The sequence below is a fragment of the Argiope bruennichi genome, chromosome X2 (genome assembly GCF_947563725.1).
Source record: "Argiope bruennichi chromosome X2, qqArgBrue1.1, whole genome shotgun sequence".
Lineage (NCBI taxonomy): Eukaryota > Metazoa > Arthropoda > Arachnida > Araneae > Araneidae > Argiope > Argiope bruennichi.
The window spans coordinates 17,725,920-17,752,763 of record NC_079163.1 but is presented as its reverse complement, the minus strand read 5'-3'; the positions used below and the strand labels follow the sequence as shown (position 1 = coordinate 17,752,763).

Below are 26,844 nucleotides of genomic sequence, written 5' to 3'. Positions count from 1 at the left end.
AATTTGATTAAGCGAATTAATGTTATTAAACGATGATGAATTTGAATAAAAAAGAAGTTCAGAATAATTTTTTTATTATTTTCCTGGATTCCTAACATTTGCTTTTTATAGATTTACACAGCTTCAGATAAAAAAAATCGAGTGTTGTAGAGTTATAACCAATTTGCTCAAAATCATTTCTGGATTACAAATATTTATGGATCAATAATTATTACGCTTAGACATGTATTTATTTTTGTAAGTTATAGATACCGTAATAAAGTTTGTAATAACACTAATTACAATAAAAAATTTCATATTACACCCCCTTTGTAGTAAGAAGAATGTCAAAACGGAATTTTAATTATCGCCCTTGTTGACCACCATTTGTTCTTTCACTTTAGACACGGTACGTATTATCCTAGATTTCAGTATTTCATTATACTGAATAGGTGTTGCAAAGACTCTTTCTTTGATATAACACAATAAAATGAAAGCAAGAGAAGTAATATCAGGAGAGCGTATAGTCCACTGTTCTGGTCCATCACTTCGCAACTTTCACCCTTGTCCTGACACTTTCGGAGATCATCAACACTAACAGTTTCTTTATAATTCTCATACCATTAATTTATGGTTTTTGGCATCAGAAGAATTGCTGATCAAATTGTTACCCCTTCCACCCCCCACCTCCCCATTGAACAGAAGTTGCTGATTAGGTTTCATGGAAACACAAAACGCATTTTACTTTTTCCTTCATCGATGCTATTTCATTAAAAATTATTTTTGATTTTCTGTTTATGTTTATAAACTAATTATGTCATCTATTCAGTGATAAAATAACTTTAAAAACAAAGTTATGCGATGATTAAAATTTTATGTTATTATTTTAAACAGTTATAGCGTGCTAACATTTTATAATAAGGAGAAAATTTTATGCTCTTCCTTTATGTTAAGTATTTATATTCTTTTCTAATTCTACAATGATAATGAAAAAGAGTATACCAATGGCTTCTGCGTTTCCAACGGATACTTTAAGCATAAATGTTAATAAATGATTATATAGAAACTTCAACTACTCGCAAAGTCATTCCTAATTACCTATTCCCAAAATACATGTCATGTTTTTCCCCAGAATGCTCTCGTAGAAAACTCCCCGACTGCAAGTTATTGTAATTTCATATTAGTTAAAACAATTACTGATAACATCTGAAAATTGTCATTCTAAATGATCTAAAGAATATTTTGTATTTCTCGAAGCTTACCTTATTAAATTTAATTGTTCATCCACAATTTTAAGAAAAATCAAATAATTGCGCTACATTTCTATTAAAAGGCCATATTATAATGTAAGAAAGTAGATTCAATATTATTATTGATATAAATAAAGAAGTCAAATAAAGATATTCCGAGTATAATGGACATTCTAATATCTTTCAAGAAGCAAAGCAAGTTTTTTAGTTATCTTGAACAAAGGGCCATTAAAAGCAAAACTTCTTCCGCTTTACACCAAAAATTACAAACACAAAAAAATTTTCAACGTTTGAATCAACAGACCTTGACTACTATCTTAAAATCGAACACTTATGAAGTTTTTTTTTCCGAAAGATTATGATTATATAATCCCACGTAATGCTGTCAAAATTAGATATTATCAGATTTTTAAAAGATCACATAAAAATCCATTGCTATTGTATAAAAAAAAAAGGTTTTGCTTTTATCATTGAGGAAATTTTTCTTTTCTTCTTTCGAATGGTTTTCTTTAATTTTACTCACAACAAATTTTAACAGGCAATTCACTCTAGTTAAACGATAAGGTATGACAATGATGTATGTTGTCTGAGATAAGAACAATGATTAAATAAAAAGTATTTTAATAATTTAATTATTAATTAATAATTCAATAATTTAATTAATTAAACTAAACGCTATTGTCATTTTGTCATTTTTTTCAGAATCTCAAATTTTTCCACTTTTTGAAAAAATGTTATTTAATAATATTTCATTTCAATTTTCAATAATACTACAATGAGGAAAGGTACCTTATGCCCTTATTATTATTAATTTTTCTTATATTCCGGCTTTTGAACCTTCTCTGATCGTCTTCGTACGATTCAAAGTATATCTTACTGACTAGGTCAAATATCTTTCTGCATATGTTATTTATGCTTATGTAATTGTATACTTTCTATTTTTTCAATTAAACGGTAATCTTTCACTTAATTTACATCATACATAATTACGAAATCTCAGTAATTCCTTCATTAATGTTAAAACTAGTTTTGATGCAAATTTTTGATTGCCAAAAACATAACTTCAGCTTATCTGGATCAATGATCAAAAATGTGAGTAATTCGTACATTAAAATGCTAGAGCAGAATGTAAAGCATGATCAAGCAGGCATAACTATTCAAAATTATTCAAGCTTTGCATGTTTTTATTTATGCTGTTGGCATTTTTTTAAAAGGACATTTCAACGCTTTTCTTTATCTGGTAACTGATGGATAAATTCAATGAAGAAACTGGTGTGAAACAATTTCTGTTCACGTGTTTATTATATTAGTGGAAGAAAAATACATAATGAATGAATACTGAAGTAATATTCTAATTTTGTACCTTTGTGGTTATATTTATTATATTCTAGGGAGAGACATGAATAGCGAATGAATATTACGAAGAAACATTCTAATTTTGTTTTGGTGTAATATTCGAATTTTGTTTTGCTGTAATATTTCTGTGAAGAAAATTCAAAATTAAAACATAAACTAATAAGATTTCCATTGCATTACCACCTTTGTGGTTATATTTATTGTATTCTCGGGAGAGACATGAATAGTGAATGAATATTACGAAGAAACATTCTAATTTTGTTTTGCTGTAATACTTCTGTAAAGAAAATTCAAAATTCTAACATAAATCAATAACATTTCCATTGCATGGCCTCCTTTATGTTTTTATATTCTCCACGTGTCTGATTAAAGTAACCAATGTGATTTATATTGCTATTCGAAAAAAAAATAGTGTTGTTGTACACTTTAATTTAACTAAACTTATTTCATGCTTGTAATGGTGGAATTTTTTTATTGATTTTTCAATGACTTCCTCATGCCCTAAAATTTTGAAATTTTGTTAGCTTATGTTATGTTAGCTCGGCGATATTATACTAATTTAATTTTTTCAGAGATTTTATAATGAGTTCATTTATTAATTTATTCAAAAGTCAGTGTCCGAGGACTTATTTTAATCATTTTTTTTTCATAATTCATAATCAGCTAAATTTATACATTCGAGGATTCATTTTAAACAATTTTTTTCATAATTCATAATCAGTTAAATTTTAAAATCTGCCCATGGATTCTTAATATGTGAAAAACATTTTGAAATCTTAGATAATAATTCGTAAACAGTCCTTTGAATTTATTTGTTTGTTTATTTTGAATATTTAGAAAGTCTTAATATCTGGATTATATCTACTTACAGAGATATATTTATTAAGCATTCTATCCAAGGTCTATATTTATTATGCATTTAACACTCTGTCTATAGAATTATAAGTTTTGAAAATTTTAGTCTGTAGGGTTAAATAAGTAGAATTCATAACTCCTCATATCTTCTTTACCTCATCATTCAGACACTCTTCCAAAATGGAACAGTAAAATTTGTTTCCAAGGAATCTTCTCAGTACTTTTGAAATTCACTCGAATCCTTCTTGTGACAGCAGCTATTGCATTAACAAGAAACATGCAAGACTTTTTTTTTTGTTGTTGTTGAAGTTTTCATCTTTATAACCATGCGTCATCTGACGTTTGCTTATCTTTTTCAAAGTTTTGCTTGCGAAATCGGTTAACCGCAACCACCTGCGAGCACGGGAAGAGATTCACTTCATGTTATCACCAAAATAAAAGGAATTTTTCTTTTAAAAATAGGACTTCCCATCTTAATAATGTGTTTAAAACTTCCGGGAATGACCTGTCTGTATGTCGTCGACCTTTGGACACTATACTTATTCTTAGACAAATAGAGCTGTAAATTATTCAACCTTTTTTGTTTTTTTAGTTTATTACCTGCTCGACTTTTGTATGGAAAACTTCTTTTAGTGCACGCATGTTAAGCATATCACTCAACTGAAGCCTGACCGTCAGATTCAGTAACAGGTGAAATATGTTCTCTATTCATTCATTTCAAACAATTAATCTTTCAAAGTAAATGCCGAGTATCTAATAGAAGGTTGGGCAGTGAAAATTATGGCTTTCTTGATTCGCAATAATTAATTTGATAGTGAAGATTGGTGCCTGGTTTTTAACACTAAACATACCATAACCGGTCAGATAGCCGATTATGAATTCTTGTGTCAAAAATGCGCATATCACCTTATCGCTTTTGCACATTTGACTTCATGACTTTTTCTAAGAATTATATACAGTTAATATTCTATTATTTTTTTATTTGTATTTTGTTTATTTTGAGTAATACTTGTCATATACCGTCACCTACCACAACTGGTCATTTGACCGGGAGAACAATTTATTGCCTTATAAGGTTATCGGATCAGAAATTATGATTTAATGCGATTTCAATTTATTGCATTCAATTAGTTGCACATTCTTGATTTAGCTGGCATAAACGCCTGGATTTTGTATAAGCAAACGACAGATGAAAATTTCTCGAGACAAGATTTTTTACTCCAGTTAGCAGCAGAAATTGCCCGTGAACAATCAAAAGAAAGAACAAATACAAAACAATCGATGCCTAAATCTATTTCTGATTCTTATCAACGTAAGACATGTCAAATGGGATATAATAACGAAAATAAAACCATCAAAATTTGTTCTAAATGTGAAAAATATGTTTGTGGAAAATGTACAGTGGAAACACCTTGTATATGTAAAAAATGCGATAAGCAATGAATTAAAAATTCTAATTCTTTGTGTATGTAATACATAGAAATTGACAATATACAGTTTTGTTTAATTATAATGAAGTTAATTTACATTCATATTTCATACATTCAATCAAGAAACATAAAGTCCAGTCATTTGACCGGCTATGGTAGAAATAGGTATGTATTAAGTGTTGGTATGTTTAGTGTTAAATAACTTGAAGACGCAGGTTTGTCTTTTTGTCGTTTAATGGTAACGGAAACGTAACATCAACAAATTTAGACTGAAAATTTCTTGATAAACAAAAGGCACATGATGACGCCTTCAAAGACAATTCAATGTTAATACGTACATCGTAACCAAGAAAATAGTACGAAGTGTAGCAGGTCTAGAGAGCTACACATACCATAATATTCGGCAGAAAGCCGAGATCACACCCAACAGAGTCCATGATATTTCAAGTTCGCTTCTGACATAAAAAGAAAATATTCTAGCATTAACAGTGAGGCCACGTGGTATTTACATGTTTACAGCTGGCTCCGCCAAAGAAGACCACGTGGTTAATTGAATTCTTAACAGGCAGGTTTTTCCAGGATACGGGCTACTTCTAATTTTTTCAAGATATTGTGGTCCACCCAGTCGCGTAGCTGTGCTGAAGTTTAAAAAATTCTACAATATTTATTATAACTTAATATTAAATACGTAATAGGTACTTACCTACATAACTACAAACATAATAATAATAGCAAGATACAAACATAATAATAATATCAAATGATGCATTTAATGTCAAATAATTCAAAATACATTAAAAAATAAATCCTTTTCACTGAAATTAATTCTCGTAGTAATAATTAGAAGAAGACTTAGTATGCATACTGTCCGCCAATCTTGAATGCCACTGTATATAATTACTAGCTATTACTCTTGCACTGGATTCTAAGCGGTCGTCTTTGAGATGGGAACCCAAATGTTGTCTTAATTATAGTCATCGTTGAAAATGCAGATTCACACAGGTAGGTAGAGGCAAAGAGTAATGTTAAATGTTATGAAACTTTTTTAAAATTAGGAAACTTTACTACGTCATTAGATACCAAAAGTTATTCTTAGGTTCAGAACTACGTGCTTTTCAAATTATGTCATTTTGAAGGAGAAAAATTTCGTTTCCCTCAAGATATAAAGAGAATATATAATATATTATATCGGTGTTTATAATTTATATCGTTGTTTCATAAATATGTATCTTTTAGTATGCGCGTTTTAGATATTATTAAAGGCAATCACCTTAAAATGTCTTGGTGGTCCACAGGTCGATCGCGATCAACTTATTGCCCACTCCTGATCTAATACAAGCAAATTTTATCACCTCTTGAATATATCTGTGATTCAAATATTTACTTGTTCTTTTTATTGATCCATGACTCTCAAAGGAGATAAATGTTCCATTAGTGCAGATTTCATTAATATGAAGATTATCCTGTTCTCCTGACAACTCCTTTATTATTAGTAGGTACTAGTAATTCTTTCGAATTTTTTTTTTCATAAAATAGTTTGAGTTTTGTTCATGTCTGATGTTCACATGTTTTTCATTCTTATAAAATTGCTGCAATAGGTGATTTATCAATATGAAATGAATACCCTACTAAAATAGATTTCGAATCCTCTTGAATATTCAGAATTTTTACCAGAATTTATAACAATTTTTAAAGATATGATGTTTTGTTTAAAATTAGCTTACTCTAATGAATTTGTATGTTACATCAGTATCAATTTAGTGTGTTTCAAAACGTTGGTACAAGCAGCGGTGGTCTAGTGGAACCGGAGGGCGCCTTGTTTGAAATCCGCTGAAAATCCGTCTTGTATATGGGTTTGCTACACGTTAAATCTGCATTCATGGACATAACGTCCTCCCGTTGGTGTGGTTCGAAAAACTGAAGAAAAAGAGCCATCTCAGGCGTCCCCCTCGTCTTCTGATCAAAGCTTGAAATTACGAATTCCGTTCCAAGATAGTCTTAGGGTTGTTTTCAAATAGGATTTTAATTTAGTTAAGCTAAGCTCAAAAAAGTTAATATGTCCTTTGATTTCTTACATCTTGGGGATAAATAGATGATACGAATTGAAAATCTTTTCAAAATAAGATAAGAAAAACGTTTATAGGAACGAAATAGCCAAGCAATTAATTTTCAGAATTATACTTTTTATACCTTCCTACGATCCCCTCGACAAGATTCATCAATCGGAAAATTTTTCGCCTTATTTTAACTAGATCTTATGAAAAACTGTATATTTTACCTGAGTTATAGAGAAGTAAAAAATATTGCTTATTCCACTTTCTCTTTCCATTCAAAATAGCGAGAACAGAGGCAATATATAAATTATCAATAGCATTTTTAGACTAATTATAAAAAAAATTAAAATTTGTTAAATTGAACTAAAACTTAATCAAAATTCTGATATGTAGATGAAACTAAATTACTGAGGGAAACATGAAGTAAAACGTAGCTAATTATTTAATCAACTTTTTTTTGTGTGTGTGTAACCTTTGCTAGCGAAATTTTGCGTGATGCGCATTTTGAATCATCGACCGTCTTTTCACAATTATCATCTGAGCAGAAATTGACTCCTTCATATTTAAAAGAAAAATGTCATCTGTGATTTCATCCTTTAAGTACTCGGCAGCACGAATTTGTTATAGTTTTTAATTCACATGCAAAAAATGTGTGTGTATGTTAGTTTGCTTTTAAAGTGAAAGATAACATGCCTCTATGTGAAAGCACAGAAATTTCATGAAACTACATAGTGAATCTAGGGAAAATTTTCAGTACCATATTTTTGTCCTACGGTCTTTATTTCCAATTCTTGAGATACCTCGATTGCTAATTTAACATATGGTCCCTATAATTTTCAATTATGAATATATCGGTCATTTTTAAAGATGCAGTTATTTTTTATAGTGCTATATCTGCAGTAAAAGAAATTCTTTCTAATTGACTAATTTTGTCTAGAATGATCGTGTAAAAAGTTTTAAAAAGTAATTTTTTTAAATTATTGGCTAGACCATTTCATTATTATAAAATAATTTCCTATATTACTTTAAACATTTCTGCGATTAACATTACCTACTTATCTCCAATAGGTAAAAAGTCTAAGAGCGTTAAAACCTTTTTGGAATACCCTGTACGCGACATATAATTCAGTCTTGATTCATTCCAAACTAACATAAAATAGATATGGTTCTGGATAAAACCTTGTTTTAATTATATGTGTTAAAGAATTCTTATAATTGACTTATCATGTCTTAGTACCTTTCTCTCCAAATTTGAATAAATCTTTGTATTTAGACTAAAGGTAATGTAAATATAATTGACTAGATTTTATTTTTATGAGCAATTTTAGCAAATGAAACGAAGTTCTCTTAAGATTCAAGTGTTTTTAAGTTTCTTCCGTTTTAAGCTGCAAGTTTAACAAATGATAACTTTAAAGCATTTTAAGCCCTTAACTTTCCCCCTCTAATTTTTACAATTTAACACTGCAGATTCTTTATTTAGCAGTTACTGCATTACCATAATCGAATTTGTCGCCAGATGTACAGCAGGTAAAATTAATTTATAACGAAATTGAAAACTTTCTCAGATTCTACTTTCATCGTTAATAGAACATAACAGATCAGCAAGGGAATGATAAATCTTGTAAATAGTCCATGTCATTGTGGATACTAGAAAATTACTCACCATTCTCAGATTTTTATTTTCACACCCAGGAATCTTCCAAAGCGCACTTGCTTAGGAATACTCTTTGCTTTACACTCGGCCATTTATAAGACGACCATTAGGCAGCGCATGCGTAGAAAAGCTGAAAAATATTGTTCGATCGATGGCAAATATTTGTACCGCCAGGACAACAACATGACGCTGTATTGTATTTTTTTTTTCTTACTGCGCCTGCGTTTGTAGAATTTGGCGGGAGTTTTTTGGCGTAAAGAAATTGATCATTTATCATAGATTAATTTCGATATTTTTTGCTCTTTGTTCTTTCTGATGCGAGGTTGTGTGTGTGTGTGTGTTTTCGTTTTATTTACTATTTCTTTTTTATTGTTTTCTAAATTTAGGTATGTCGGCCTTTTATTTTTTTACCATGTTTCTTTGTGTAAATTTCCATCATTTTAATACGATACGCAGTGAAAAAGAAAAATCCAGGGATGTCAAAACGGCAATTTATAGCCAAGCGTGGAATGCCTGAATCTATCTTATGGAATTGTGGTAAACATAAATCAGTTCCTTTCTGCGCATGCGCTGCCTACTGGCCGTCTTATAACTGGCCGAGTGTAAGCGCGGCATTACAGTATGGATATTTTGGATTAAATTTAACTAACTAGTTTAGATAAATTCTACGATTTCCCAATTATAAAATCCTTTGTAAGCAGCATTTCCCCCAATCTACTCTACCAGTGGTGTAGCAAGGATTAGTGGTGCCTGAGCAGAATATGATTCTTTTCCTCCCCCAGTCGTCACCACTGGCTTCTCAAGTGTGAACCGTAACCGGACATGCCTTACTTTTCTTACTTTCTCATATGCGAAGTATAGAGAAAAAATTGTAATCGTTAATAAATTCGAACCCGAGACTTTGGCCACATTTCTGATCTCCCTGCTTTCGAAAAACATATTTTTGACATTATATCTGTCTGTCACTCCGTCTGTTTATGACAAAGATAACTCAAATTCGTTTTGAGTTTGACGAATGAAATTTGGTATACGATCTTTACACCAAATTTTTAGATTGGGCTGTTCGAAGATAAGTTATCACAATAACTACAAAACAAGGGAGCTAGATAGACAAAATTTGGTATACATATTTAACATTTATCAAATTTTTAGCCAAATCCATTAAGAGATTTAATGTCCGTCTATCTGTACTTTCAGAAGTACGTAAACGTGATAATTCAAAATCGCAATGGCTTAAATATATCAAATTTATTATGTGATTTTGTGACTACAATTATAGCTCCGTGTCTCATTTTAGTTTTAATCAGTTGGATAAAACGCATTTGAAACGCAAATTCGATTTTGGTATACTATTAACCGCATGCAAAGTATTAATCGCTCACAATTCTCCAAGAATCACACGATAGATTCACTAAAACTGTTAAATTAACGCCAAAGAATAGTATTTTGTAACTATTGCAGACTAGTAATGTGCAAGGCGTGCTCTGGGATAACATCTTTATTACAGAGTATGCGAGAAAATTTCAGGGAGACCAGTCCCACTGAGTTTCTCTCTTTCTCTCTCTCTCTCTCCCTCTCTCCTTCCTTTTTATCATGCTGGGCTGTAAAACTTAACGTATATGCATTTTTTTATATCCATTCTCTGAAATTGAGGCCTGGGACGAAAGAAAAATGAATACTTATAAAAACTACATATTTACATCTAAAGTTATTATTACAAATAACAATTTACACAAAATTAAATTGATTTTATTAAATTTAATTAAATTAATTACAATTAATAATGCGAATAATAATAACTCTTCCAATGTGCATGACATTTTCTGTTACAACTTTCATTAATTAATCTGTGGCAATTCTATCCGAGATATTGTTAAATAGATAACAGCCCGTCTAGATGGACACATCCTGTATATTTATATAATGAATATTTTGCTTTTAAATTATGAACTAAGAAAAAAAATTATTATTCGCGAAAAACATTGGATGAATAAATTCATTAATTGTTCATGGATCAATGAATACATCATCTGTAGATTAACTTATTAAAATTATCGCGATGTACAAATACACGAACTAAACATCTGCGGTATGCAGATGTTAGCGCTACATTCGTTGTATAACACAAATGTTATAGCAACTTCGGTTAGAAATACCAAATTTGAACAAACAAGTTATCAAAGGATGTTTTACTGGGAACAGTTTTTCATTTCTTTATCATTGCAGTTTATTTCTTTATCGTTTAGCAATCTTTTTCAAAAAAAAAAGTTTTTTTCTTAATAGTTTTTAATATTAGCATACCCGAAAAGTTTATCGCTCAAAAATTATATTTCCTGATTTTCAATGAATTAAATATTTTTGCAAACGATAATTCCTCCCCAAATACTATTAACCAACTCGAACTTCGTCGGACATTCGCTGTAATTTTCAGAATTTTCTAACAATTCTCATCAAATGTTTTTTTTTTCAAAAATGTCTTTACAATTGAATTAAACCCGTGGTTTTACACACTTAGCCGTCTATTAAACTAATCATGATACATAAACGACCAATGGCAGAGAAAACACGAGATATGTGAGTCAATGTTCTTTGTTCGTTGAGCCCAGGAGTTAATTAGTCATTAAGACATCGTTGAAGCTAGAATAGAAAATACTTAGAATGGCAGTTCTCTGAACCCAAACGTTAATGGACACTTACAACCAAAATAACGGTCAAGCTTTGTGGTTGAGACCAATTAATTTGTAGAAAAGTGTTCCCAGTTTACATTTCGTATCGAATAAATGAATAATTTTCTTTAAAGAGCATCATAAGCATAAAAGGATATTTCAGAATTCGACTTCAAATTTATCCTTTCAGAATCAACACAAAATTGCTGATATGAAGAAAATACTGTATGGCTGAAATACTTATGTTTCTTTCTTTCATGGAAACAGGTACTTTTTAAAATGGATACTTTTTAATGTTTGTATCTTTATATAAAGTCAAATTTTTAAATTTAATATTTTAAATTAAGTTTTCTAATAAAATATAAAATTGCTTTCCAGTATAATCCAGACAAGCCATTTGTGAAAAACTGGCCCAAATGTGCATTTTAAAATATTGGCATTCTCAATAGTAAAAATTAAATTCAATAAAATGACAAATAAATCCACATGGCATTATTTATAAAAGAAATTCAGTAATTACTGTGCGCAAATCATTTCTTTAATAGAAAGAATTATAATTTGAGCACAAAACTTCACAAAAAGTTATATTTATTTCGAAAATATTTTTTAACTTTTTCTATATTGTGATATTAACAACAGTAGATCTGTGTATAAATTAGAATGGAAAGGCATTTTACTCAATGAATGAAAATATACTTGTTTCTTAATATGAAAAACTCAAACAATGCTTTTGAGTTTTTTATTTTTATTTTAAATTCCATGGAGTTTTATTTTATTTATTTATTTATTGTAATTCTCATTTGCAACTCTTGAAAAAATCTATGCAAAAACAGAATATACTTATATCAATTTGAAGGATTTTTCTTTTCGCTATTATTTATTTGATTTCTACTATGTTTTTCCAACTGCTTTAAAAACAAATTTTTTTTTCTTAGAGATACTTTAAAATATACTTTGGATCAATACTTTCGATTTTTGTAATTGAATTGCTATATATTAAAATATTTTAAGACCTCTTCAAAAAAAGCTCCTTTTTTAAATTTTAGAATTATATGTCGATTGCTTTTAAAAAAAGTTTTACTGGTTCGTTTTCGTAATTCTTTAAAGAATGAATTTTATTCAATAGAAACTCTTCGTATTATGATTTCTATAAAATTTTGCTGTTTCTTAAATTTCGTTGTTCATTCGAGAACAAAATAAATTTTTTAAAATCTTGTTCTCAGTATATATGTTCACATTTATTACTTTTAATATAACGTGGCGGTTTTTGCAAATAATTTAATCCGCTTTGAATAGCAAAGTAATGCAACCCCACTAATGAAAATCTGTATTTGTTTTGATGCTGGAAAAACAGTTTTAAATATTTTGTTTAACGACAAAAAAAAAGAATTTTAATTATCTGAAGTTTTTATTGGAACAATTCGGTGATTAAATCTCTTGAGTATTTAAATAGAAATAAAGAATAAAAACATTTTCCGAAAAAGGGCTGGCCACTTGCGACCTACTGTGAATTAGCTGAGTAATGCAAAAAACCCAATTTATTCGCTGAGTAATATCAGGGTAGAAACGCAGGTGTTTGTTTGAAATTCGATGGTAGTTGTTTATGTAACACTCCAAAAAAACATAGCTTTTGTATTTTTAGAAGCGTTCTTTAACATATATTAAAATCTATCAGTGTCTTAGAAATTCGTCATTCCAAAATGTTAGCAATATCTCTATAACGTATTGAATAAATCTTTCACATATTCTTCACGTTGATAATGGAATTTAGTTCAATCAAAATGTTGCAAAAATCGTTGAGAAAAACCATTATAGAAAGAAAAAAATTGACAAAGATGATGACAAAATTATCCCATATCTCGAGAAACTTGAAAGTTCTGGGCCGAAAGCCAAGTTTGGGAATAATTTATCCAATATTTTTCTCACCCTTCATACAAAATTCATGGAGCGAGAACTATTATCGCTTAGGCTTTTGATCGCTCAGAGTGCTTGAAATATGAAGCAGGCTTCAGAAAAGATTCTACATCAATAATCGTGAATATGATCCTGAAGAACCGAACATAACTCTCTCTTTTTCTTCATATTTTATTTTCAAATCGTTCTACGTGCCGATGCTCCTTTTGCTTTGATGATGCTCTTTAGTCAAACGATCTCAAAAATAAGACGTCGATGTAAAAGAACGAAAGTTAGCGTGAATGAGGAAAATATGAATATTTTAAAATTATATCCGTTTTTTTTTATATATAAAAGGCTATTTAGAACATTTCTAAAACTGTATACGTATTCGTCAGTAAAATATCGTAATGATATGTATGGCTGTCAAGAAAATGGAATAAATCAAGTTTAATTTTAACAGATCAAGTTTAGTTTAAAAACTTTTTAATGTATTTCCAATGCACTGGCCATAAACTGTTCTGAAAGAAATTCTTAAAATAAAAAATATATATATATAAATAAATATTATTAATAATACATAAATAAATAAATATATTAATAATAATGACATTATTTACGTGTATTTCAAAATGAGCATTTTTATTCGGCTTAACGTGAAAGGATAAAATAAAATTAACTTCTGCAAAAAAAAAGGGGGGGGGTGGTAATGAAGAATATGAGAATATCATTTCTCATAAATTCAAAAAGTGTTATTTTATTTTCTGAGGTAGTATAAGGATATTTTGGAGTAATATTGTCACGTAGATACTCTAGTGTTGAACTCAATGACGCACACAAGAAGTAGAGCTAAACCAATTTATTAACTCAACTCAGAACTGAGAATACAGTAACTGACAAATCTTCTGCTTTTATACAAGCAGAGAAAGTTCCAGAAATTAAGTATTTACATATAATATTAACCGCATTGTCTCTAGGATTCGAACCCAGGTCTGTTGATCATGAGACCAGTGCCATGACCATTCGGCCATGGAGATTCGACTGTCTTTCTTCAATGCGGCAATATATACAAATTTCGGGCAAAGTTTTAGTCCAAAGAAGAATCAAAATCATATAATCACGCTTTAATAAAAATCGTCGTTATGCGATGGAAAAGGTTGGAGAACCCCAAAACCGCATGCTGCAAGTACACTTAGAATAAAAGTTTCGTCTAGACTGTCAGGGCTGTTTAGTAAGTCCATGCTGCATATTAAGTCCTAACAGTCTGCAAGGACAAAATAATAGATTTAAGGGGGAAATTTTGCTTGAGCATTGAAAACAGCAACAGGTTCATGACAATAAGTTTCAACATAGTTTCTCCCACCTCTCCAATCATGACGTTCACCAGTTATAAAAGATAACATATGGACAACATAGAAACAAATATGGTAGTCGTAATAATGTCTTAAATAATAGAGAATAATAAAAATAACTCAAACTAATTTATGTTACTATTTTATGATATGTGAAATAATTATATAAAAGAATCATATAGGAGTATTCAAATATTTTGATTTATTTTTTAATTTACACTATTATATTCTGCTAATTTTTGTAGCCTAAATAAAATTAATCAATTCACTTTTTAATAAAATTAATTACACAAATATTACGAACAATAATTGATGGATTTCTTCCGGCCCTATCTTTTATGTGTTAAAAAAAACTTCATCGTGGACCTAACCTTGCATTCGGTGGGAGAAAAAAAATGAAACACAACATTTTCACTCACTACAATGACACTAATGTAAGCGATTGGAAAGTTACAACTGCCATAAGCGAAAGGTATATTTACAATCTACCCGGCTTATCCCTTCGCGTTTCATGCATTTTTCACACCATCTTTTGACAAAAGGGGAACTTAGTCTGAATGACCATTGTATAATTAACTTAATGAGAACAAAAATAGATTGTTGCCAAAATAATGAATATGAAGTTTTGCCTAAAAGATTTTATTGAAATTAAATACAACCAATATTCTTGATAAAGCAGCTGGTCGCTAACGTCAGCTAGTAATATAAATAAAAAGAACTGTGTTAAATCATTCTTCAGAAATATTTCGTCAATTCTTAAACTTCCATGAAAATTGAAATATGAATGTTGTTCTAGATATGCTGTATTTTAAAACAATCAGTACAAAGTCTCATGTCAATATTCATTAAAAATAAAACTTACAACGACTTCACAATCAAAGCCTCCAAGACAATACAACTCATCTAAAAGTGAGGGAGAAAATTGCTTTTGAAGTGCTGACGTTTTTCAGAATTCGATTGTTAATCATTCCTATTCAAAAATTGTACCCGATGGATGGTAGCATATATGAAAAACTTCTATTGCCCATTGTCAATACGTCTGTCTACTTTTGTAAGAGTGAGTTAAAATTTCAGTTCGATGTGAAGAATATAGTATATCTATTTATTTATTTAACTATCCGAAATCCTTCGAAAATGTTAACAATTATCTTATCCTTAAGAAACCTAAATTACTTCACACTTATGTTGTTCCTTCATCAATTAGTCTCTGTTTATTAAATTTTTTTAAATAATCTTATTTTTCAAAGTAAATGGGTGCTTACGTAAAGGCGGTATCATATGCTCAAACGTTATGAGTAACCACAAAGATCAATCTATCAATGAAATTGTGTGTTGGAATATGAACTAAAATTACCTCTTTTCCACTTATATTTTCTCGATGACATTATTTTAATATTCTAGGATTTAGTTATTGAATAATCAGTTAGTTTAAATAACTTTGGATTCCATACGAGTAATGGAATCTGATAATAAATTTAAGGAATAATTGATTACAAAGCTCTACATTATTTATATAAATGAATTATTAACTGTATGCTAAAATACAAATAATTAAATTAAGGAATCCGAATTTTAAATACACAAATGAAATTGAGTTTTTAAAAATTGCTTTTATTAAATTTATTTATTGTTTTATAATTGCCTTATCTTCAATGATATATTACAAATGTAATTTGTTGAAATTTTTTGATTCACTCCTCATTGAAATACTAAATTAAGATTTTCTCAGATACTTTGACGTACTAAGATAATTCGGGTATTGAGAAATATACGATTGCTCCAATTTCTATGATGGTTTGAATAAAATCAATCTTTCATTGCCGCAAATAACTTCGCAGATAGAAAAGTAAACATAATTCTTTCATTCTTCTGCAGCAAAGGTATTATTTTTATAACATGAAAAAAACATATGGAAGGCTAAAATTGCAGTTAATGTTGTAATTAATGTTAAATCCTTGTGCTGAAAAAATTAAATCTAAATTTAATGTATGCTCAGAAAAAATTTCAGCTTTTTTTTATCTCTATTAGAATTATATTTATACAAATTCATTGTAAATAAAATTAATGATATATTAAAACTCCTTTTTTTTGTTTAAAAATTAGAAGAAAAGAAAAGAAAAACAGCAATAATTATATTTTAGAGATTTCAAATTTTCGATTCCTTTGCTGTTATCGAAATACAGAGTGTTCCACAAGGTATGCAGCGTCTTAATATTTACAGATTCGGATAGAATACATCAAAACAAATATTTTGATGCAAAACATGCGAAGTCCCCGAATGTAGCGTCATAGTTTAATTGAGGTGTGAAGCTTGTGTTCTGAAGCCGCATCTCTCTTCATTATCTGATACATCGCGCTTTTGAACATGTTGATTTGTCGTGACTCTTATCGTCCCGAAGTTACTTTCCTTCACACTTACTTTCTGAACATTAGCTTCAGTTTTTGCACGCATCTCTTTTTTCCCCCAACGTTTGCATATTGTCCAACACAGGCCGGTCTCCTTAAACCTTTCGAGCCTTATTTTGGTCATCGTGCCGTGTACGTTGTGGTGATTGCCGAATTTTTTCACCACAGCCGCTGGTGATTGCAATTCATGATAAATCATCACCATGGAAACACGATGCTCAATCGAATATTTGCTCATTTCAGAACCACAACGATTACGTATACTACCGGGGCCTCTGAGAACGAAGAGAGCAATAAAAGTTTTAGAAGAGAAAGCACTCTTCTCGGAGCCCCGATAGTGCACAGTAATTTCTTAGCGAGTAACTTGCGATTCATTCTTTTCAAACCTGTTTTCTAGCCTTATATGCCGAAGCGAGAATTTGCATATTCACTTGCAGATACGCTTTTCCTCTCATTAGTTGCCATAGATTTTCATAGTCAAATTTTCATGTTGTGCAATCGCCGTATACATTGTAAATTGGAATACAAACTGTAGGATTCGTAATTAACGTTCTTCGTGTAATTAGATTATGACGCTATATTCGGGGACCCCACATGTTATACATCAAAATACTTGTCTTGGCGTGTTCTATAGGAATCTGTAAATATTAGACGCTGCATACCTTGTGGGACACCCTGTAGTTTGCTCCAATTATGCTTGGATTTCTTTTGGTATAATATCTTGTTTGTGTATGAATTCTGCCTGTATTAGCACAAAATGCCCAACAATATTGTTACGACAGCTTCGTAATACTGTCCAGTATTCAGAATATCGAACAAAGTCCTGGAAATATTGTACAAAATTTTGTGTTTATAGGAAAGTAAGTATTATTAAAACTGTATCTATGTGGGAATGAATCTGAAGACTTGTAGCAATCTTAATTTATAGGATTGCCTTAAAATGTTACAATAAAATGCATATATAAATTTTTCTAATTGTTTTATACAAAAGGAAATGATTATTTCAAAAAATGTATGGTCTCCATTTTCACTTTCCTCTAATTATATTTTGTAAACATGTTTAATCAAAAGCAATTAAATAAATCGTTTAAAATAATAATTATGCAAAGCTTTTTTCCATCGAAGTATGCTGGCAGGAAACATTCTTGTGAATTTACTCATTCATTCAGATAGCATTCTGCGAAATGCACAATATCGTTTTATTCAATCTTTATGGAGTTTCTACTAAAAGGAACTCCAATGGCCCCTGTGATAAGATCTCAATTTTAAGAGCGGAAGATTCTGGGTCTGAAACTATTACTATGATGATCCGCGGTATGATGTAAGACTGGGGAACGTTAAATCTGAACGGAAATCAGGTTTCCTCATGATGAAGTGGTGAGGAAGTTTCGGAGACTATGATTACGGGCTCCGTTCAAAGGTGTATTCTTCCTAATATGATAAAGATTTAACATTACAGAGTCCTTTCAAAACAGTCTTCCTGTAACTTCAAAGAGGCATATAATAAATTACTTAAAATAATATTTTTTTAGAGATCTTAGCCGCACATAATTTTAATATCAGCTGTTCATCATTGTGAGAAATCACGATAGTTCTGAACGTAGAATTTCAGCTTCATAGTCGGAAATTCTTGAGTTCTAATTTCCAAACTCCCCTCGAATCAATAGAATGCGCGGTATTCGGGCCCATTAAATCTACTAAGATTTGCCAACAGCGTTCTCCAGGTGGTTTAAAAATCTAAAAAATCGGATATAGAACAAATTTTTCTTATAATATTTTCAAAATTCTTGGCAGAATCCTTTCAAAACAGTCTTCCTGTAACGTCAAAGAGGCATATTAAAATTACTTAAAATAATATTTTTTTAGAGATCTTAGCTGCACATTAATTCTAATTTCCAAAGTCCCCTCGAATCAATAGAATGCGCGATGATCGTGCCCATTAAATCTACTAAGATTTGCCAACAGCGTTCTCCAGGTGGTTTAAAAATATAAAAAATCAGATACAGAACAAATTTTTCTTATAATATTTTCAGAATTCTTGGCAAGAAAGTTCATCTTTTTGGCTTTTATGTAATCTCAAAACGGAGCTCTTTTTCTGAAAAATCAAAAGTTGCAAATTTATTGCTAAATAGGGCATTGTTTTATTGTTTGCTAAATAAATCAATTTTTATGACAGTAAGTTGTTTTGACTACAACGAATCTTATTATTAATTTAAAATTATTTCCAAATTTCTTCTCAAATAGAATAGTTATGAAAATTTAGATTATATGGTTACCATTTATATCTGAATTTTTTAATACAAATATAAATAGGCTTGTAATTCAACTTTTTAAAAATAAATTTGCCAGAGCATATCGATTAAAAAAACTTTAAACAACTAAGAATAATAACAATATTAGATGTCTATTAAATTTTTCCTACCCTAATACATATGGAAATATTTTGTTAATGGTTCATATATATAAAAATAATTTTTATATTTAGAATATAAAAACAATGTAACATTGGTATATGAAAGGTTTAAAATATCAATATAAGCTGCATAGATTGAAAATGAAAATGAAAAGCTTTAGTACTGCAAAAAATAATAATAAATAGTAATGTAAAATAATTGGGTATGTATTTGTAATGAGTTTAATTTTCAATTTATTATATAAAATACCTGCATTGGTTTGTAGTAAGATATTTTGATGTACTTTGAGTATAAAAATAAGATAAGGGAAAATGAGCACTCCACAATTTTAATTTTATGATAATTTAAAGAAAAATTAACCAGAGGAGACAAATGCAGCTATCCATTTTACATAAAATATTTTAATTTAAATATTAGTCTATTTTATTTACAAAAACTAAATGAGTAGCAAGGTATTTGCAGATTTTGTAAAGAAATTAATTATTTTAACTAAATTAAAAAAGAAAATGTTGAGTTTGGTTTTAAAAAATAGAGTTGTGGTGGTAACATTATAAGCCAGATAACAACTTCCGGAGAAGAGAGTACTCTTTTGTCTAGTGGTTATGTTACTCGGCTACGAACCCAAACGTTGCGAGTTCGAACCTCAACCCGCACATTGGTGACCCTGGTTCTGAACAACCGCATCCTTCATTCTGCTGTCGTGGCTCCATCTACCGGCAGCAACCACTCACACACACTCGCCGTCGCCCGCCATAACACGTGGCGCGATAACAACGTTCGTCGCTCGCCATAACGCTTGGCGCGATAATCACGTTCGTCGCTCGCCATAACTGGCGCGATAAACTCTACCGACTCACTGGTGGGGGACTATTGTGGTGGTAACATTATAAGCCAGATAACAACTTCCGGAGAAGAGAGTACTCTTTTGTCTAGTGGTTATGTTACTCGGCTACGAACCCAAACGTTGCGAGTTCGAACCTCAACCCGCACAGAGTTGATAATAAAAATTAAAATGAAGGAATTGCTTATAATTCTTTTAGAATTCTTAGATTATGGTTTAAACTTTAACCTGAATAAGATTCACATATTTCACAATCAAAGCTCAAGAATTTAAATTTCAGTTGACTTGCATAAATTAACTTTTACCGTGCTATCTTCTTCACTTGTAAATTTTTGTACATTTCCTTTGTTGTATTTTTCTTCATCTATGGTTTCTTTCAATTTGTCTCTTCATCACACTGTGAAAGCTTCTAATTATGTGATCTGTACGTGAACATAACTGCTTTCTCAAATGTCAGACTTTTTCCCTTTCTTTTACAATAAATCCAACTAAAAATGTTTTAAGTTCTTTCAATTACAGGAGATATAACAGTCATTTAAAATATACGAAACCTGCAGCCAAAATACTGGGGCCATGCAAACTTTTCTATAATAGTAGTGAATTCTTACACTCTAATTCTTTCCAATGCATTTTTTCTTTTCACCTCCTTTTTCCTGTAATGAAAAAAATCTATGTCTTATAATTTCATTTATTGCCCAAATTTTGCTTTCTTGTGTCACTGAATTTGTGAGACTAATGCAAAATTTCTTCTTTCTCTTAAACTTATTGAAAATTAGTTTTTCTTCATATTTTTTTCTGAGAGACATTAGAACTTCAAAAAAGATGTTTCATAAATTGCTTATTGATTAGATAAATTTATGCATTATTTCCTTTCGGTCATTTGAAAACTTTACTATTGATTTTAAACTGTATATTATATTTTCAATACAACATAAACAATGTTAAAAATTATTTGTAAATGTCATTGCTTCATACAAGGAAATTTTCAATTATCTTTACACCTCATTTAAATTCCAGAATATTATATTCTGAATCCTGATAGAAATTTCTTAATAACTTGAAAAAAATTTTAATTAAAAAATATTTGAAATAACTTGAGCATAATATTTAAATATTTATATTTGTATGTATAAACTTCATGTTTAATCTTGAAATAAGAACTGATCACTTACTCTTCGAAAATCACTTCACCTTTTTTTTTTTTTTTTTTTTTTTTGTAAAAATAACCAGATTTTTTTTTTTTTTTTTCAGAACTTGAGTTAATATTCAAAAAACATTTACTTGCCTATTGCTTCTGTACTCATTACACATTATTTGTAATATGAACTAATTTCTCTGTAAAATTCAATTTTTTACAGATGAATGTATTGATTTATGAAATTGCTTATTACATAAACAGATATAAATATTTTCAGTGTACAAATGTTAAACAAATTTTTATAAATAATATGCATATTTTTCCCATTGAAGCAATAACTGAAAACTAATTTCTACAACAAAAATCATAATGAATACAATATATTAAATATATTAAGATATAATATATAAACGTAGAAATACATTACAGAAAAAAGCTTTGAGAAAATATCCATGCAGCGCCAAAGTTTAAAATAAAAAATTCCTGCAATTTTATAAGAACTGGAAATGAAAAATACATAGTAAATCTGATAGAAATTTACTTTTTTATAAAATGACATATATTATTTTTTTAACCACTAAGCAATGAAATGTACGATATAACATGATATTTAAAGAACTTATTTATTAATGTTAGAAAAATTATAATTAGTGGAAGCCATGGAAATAGATCATACAGGAAATTTTTTATAGCACAAAAATCAATACTGTGAACCCATTACCAGACATAAATTAATTATCGCTTCCAAAACAATAGAAATCCACAAAATTTGTTATTGATGTGAAACTAAAATTTATACTGAAAGTAGTATAAGAATATTTAATAAATTTTATAGCTGAAGTGTACAGTGCTACAAAATAATATTTTAAAAACTTTTGAATACATAAATATGGCTTCATGTTTTTTGCTTATATATAGCAATGGATTATTCGTTTTTATATAATAACTTTTAACACAGACATTCCAAGTATATCAGTTTTGGGGGATGATATACAACTTTGAAATTTATGACCAGTTACATGCATGATTCAAAAATATTAAACTCTACGTTGGTGATAGATAATTAAATTAATTTTAATTAAAATCTAACAGCAAAATTTTGTAGAATTTAATAAAACTTTAAAACATTTTCATGGATCAATTTTACTTTTAAAAAAAATCATGCTATAATTAAGAATATACGATAGTATAATTCTGGGGTTAACTTCAAAGCAAGAATGTTTAATAAATTATCTTAGATAAAATTCAAACATAATTTTTATTTTCTTCGAAGAACTGTTTTAACGAATTTCGTGTAATAAGCAAAAACTATCAATTCCAGATTAAGTACAGGAAATCAATGACGTTAGACTCTATTATTCTATCATCTCGAAATCATCACAAGTCGGAAATTACGACCAAAAAACAGTTTATCAGAATTTGATCATTCGAAGTTCGCTGATCAAAAAATAACGCAAACGAGGGGGAATTTAACAATAGGTTTGGTCTTGAGAATACCGATTTCACCACTAAGCAGTGAATTTAAACATAATTTGCACGATGTTAATTGAGTTGATGTTAATTTGAGTTGATGTTAACATCAACCATTGTTAAACATCACTCATCAGCTGATGTTTAACAATGGTTGATGAATACGGCCATAAGAAACAAATGTGACTTACTACTTATCCACTGTGCCCTCAGTACAAAAGCATTTTTTTATGGTATTTCTAATCAATGTTTGTGGCTTAAATGTGATATTTCTTTTCTCCTACGTATATAAATTTAAAAGTTTTTAAGAATTTCTCATTTTTTTATTTCTCATTATCATTTCTTTTTATTTGTTCAGAAAAGATACGAAAAATGACAAGACAATCCTTTATAAATACACATCCTTCCCGCTTTTGAAAATGCAGTTTAAGAATTATATGAATGACTTATGAAGATCATTGACAAAGCTATATATTCGTTGTTCAAAATAATTCATTAATCAAACACATTTTCCTAAATGTGCACTCATTTTTGCAACTCAAAAAAACAATATTGCATTCACTTGGACAACAAAGTGGCCAATAAATTGAGTCATCGTGCGTCATCTAATTCTCGTTTCCCATTTGCTCAAAATCACCCCGTGCACTTGCGTAAAGAGTCAAGAGCCGTGCGGGAAATAGCGTTGTTGGTAGTCGAACAGCTGTGTTTTCGGCGGGGAAAATCGCTAGAATTTTGTTTTGGTGTTGAAGGATACATTAAATTCTTGATATTGAATGGAATTCGTGAGTTTCAGAAATTTATATTTTCTAAAATGTAAATGTTGATTTATTAATTTTTGAAAACTTTGGTTTTTACTTATTGCATTAAACAATAAGTATTTTTAAAATATCTTCATTTTAATGGTTTTTCTTCGTGCGTTACCGGCATAACTGCTCTTAAATACATGAAAATTAAAATCGCTGTAAAAGACTTATTATCTTTTACAGCGATTTTAATTTTCATGTATTTAAGAGCATACATAATTTTAACAACTTAATACATAAGTTGTTAAAATTATGTATTTAATCATTTTATTTGTTACATGAGAAAATTTAATTGTTACATGAGAAAATGTTAAAGAAACTCCAGCTTCCGTTTTTGGAATTACAAGAACCAATATTTTACTTTCTGGAATCAAAATGAGAGTAGAATGATATTTTTGTTAATTTCAGAATTTGTTTGATCCATATATTAAAAACATTATGGTATTATTATAATTGTTGTAATACATAATAGAATATAAGTTATAAAATTTGTTATGTGCGTTTCTTGTAAGCATATTTTTAAATTCTTATCTGTATTAAACATAGAAACATCACATCTCTAAATTTAACCATAATGAGCAGTAATTCATTTCAGTGTCGTAAAATAAACAACTTTTAAAAATTATTTTCATCTTTTAGTTCTGTTTTCAATTTGAAGTATGTTAATATTCTTTTCTGTAGTGCTCTAGTCATTGGTTTAAAATTATTTTTCAAACTGAAAGTGGAATAAGTCATTGTACAAAACCTTTTATTTTAATTGATGAGCTTAGCTTTATAAAAAACTGTTCTTCTGAGTATAAACTTCCTTTATTATTTCTGTCAAAATAAGCAATAAAATTTGACTTTTATTTTTCAAATATATTTCTTTAACTCTATTACCACTATATAATTTTGAAATTCTATGATGGGACTTTAGGATAGTAGGCATAATATGGAGACTATCGGTGAGAAATTTTAAAATTTTCTATGATGTTACTTATCTTATCGTTTTGTCTTCTTATCGTTTTACTATATTATAATTGATGCATGTGAAAAAATATTATGTTGCTTGAATTCAAATTAATTATTGATTAAAACAAGCAGGTTGTTATGAAGTTATGAAATACCTGTTAATAAACTACCTATAGATTGTTTTCTGCCTTTGTAAACCACACATATATATAATAAAAAGGTATTATACATTTCTGCAGAAAATGATTTCACCATTTTTGGAGCTTAATTTGGTCATTCTTGAGATTAATTCATTTTCTTTTATATAATAATTTTACAACATTTTTAATACCTTGAGTAATTTATATATAAATTCTATATAAATCTATATCATTATTTAAACATACTTATTGTACTTTTTGATATTCATGTTTGACATAATTCATTAGTTTATAAAGTTTAACTTTTTTGGGGGGGGGTGGCTCCATGCATATATCATGTATGTATAAATTCATCTTCCTTGTGATAAGAAACTGTTTCTAGAATATTTTAGTCACATCATTCTATTTTCTTAAATTTTCTTATTTAACTGTTATAAGCATTAATAATGTTTTCTAAATCATGTAAATACATTACATATCAGCTATAGTGGCACATAAACTGGCAGATATGAGTAGTGATGTAAAGTAATACTTCTCAAACGAGTTATTTTTTTAATAATTTTACTCCTATGTAATTGCAAATTTTTAATTGTAATTATCTAAATTATATTTCAGAAAGTTGTTGATATATTTTAAAAGTGGTTTTTAACAAAAAAAAAAAAAAAGTAAGTTATTGGGCCAGATCTGTTTCCAGTGGAGCAATTTAAAAGCAAAAATTAAAAGTTGTGAATGAGAAAAAATAAATAAAAATAATTTTTTAAGAAAGGAGGCGAGTCTTGAATAAGAGTGAGAAAAAAGTGTCATCAGTTGTTTGGGCTCTGAATCAAGGCTGTAAAAATCTCAGCTCATTTTTTGGTAAATTTAAGAACAGAAAACTGCTTTCTGATGTATCACTTAACTATGCATAGTGAATGAATTTTAATGCTTTTCAGTGTGCAAGTTCTATCCAATGTCTACTCTTTTTTTTTAAAAAAAATTTCTGTCTTCTCTCGTTATTTTAATTATTTCACTGTTTCATTGATCATTAAACTCTTAAATGAAGAAAAATGTTTTGTAATCTTCCTATGTAAACTTATAGACCTATGTAATCTTCTGTTTATGGTCTATGATGCATTATTATACTGCAGAAATTTTTAATTAATATAAAAGATTTGTACTTTTTATGACTGAAATGCAGGCTTTTTCACTCATGATTTATTTTCTCCCACAAAATGTTTCCTCAATAAATTTTTCCCATAGGAAAGGTTTTCGAAATATTAAAGTTTAAAATTCTTAAATAACCATATATTATTCTTTAACTTTTAATTTATTCTATCCTTATAGATACACAATTATAAAATCATAAGAAATATGTTTTTTTTTTTTTTTTTTTTTTTAAATATTAAGCATCAAATTATAGCTTCACATGTTAGAGGTATGAAATTTCATTAGTTTGTTGATTCTGTAGGATTCAATAAACTTCATGTGTCCCCCCCCCCCTGCCAGTCGTATATGCGGTAATGTTACTGAAATATAATTCTACTTAAGAAGTTACTGTCAGAATATGAAATCTGAAGGATAATAAATGTAGTTGTATTAGTTATCTATTTTATGTAGGGATTTCAATGATGGATTTAAATGAAAATGTTGGATAATAGGGAATTAGTTTTAAGTACAATACCCAGTATTATATGATTAATTTATTATCTGTCATGATATGGTATATTTCAATATAATAAATAAAGTTACATAAAACAGCAAAGCATTAAAATCTTTAAAAAAAGGTAAAACAGCAGTAAAAGGGTTCTCTAAAAGTAAAACTATTAAATTTTTAAGTTTATTATAGTTAGTTGCTTCCCTGCGGATCATTGCTTTCTAGCTGTCATATGTCCATGATAAGCTATAAATCTGTTCTTTAGGGTTCCTATTGCTGTTTCTGTTCAGCTGCCCTGTCTTAGTGAGTCATTGTAACATAGAATGCATTTTGCAGCTCTTCAAAGCTTGTTTATTGAGACAACATCCTTTAAAAAAATGCTGTATGAAAGTGTCATTTTGACAATTAAACAAGCAGTTTAAAGAAAAGGATGGATCCCAAACTGACTTCACAGAGAAATTTGGGGGGGGGGGGGGCTACTGGCTTACTAGTGGACTTTATTCTTTTTTACATCAAACAATAACACATTTCATGCATTTTGATTTTCATATGCTTGTTC

The 26,844-nt window shown here is 29.1% G+C and overlaps 1 protein-coding gene across 4 annotated transcripts in view; it reads left to right on the top strand.

The window, feature by feature from the left end:
• LOC129960604 (kelch-like protein 8) overlaps positions 1-26,844 on the top strand; it is a 68,783-nt gene that overhangs the window by 4,862 nt on the left and 37,077 nt on the right. The window contains exon 1 of one of the 4 annotated variants that reach the window (XM_056074110.1): positions 4,006-4,130. The exons of 1 other annotated variant lie outside the window; for it this stretch is intronic. The gene's annotated coding sequence lies outside the window, so the exon portion shown is untranslated. Of the gene's footprint in view, positions 1-4,005; positions 4,131-23,449; positions 23,572-26,844 lie in introns of those variants that run through there. 2 more of the 4 variants (XM_056074113.1, XM_056074114.1) reach the window with 2 other exon arrangements.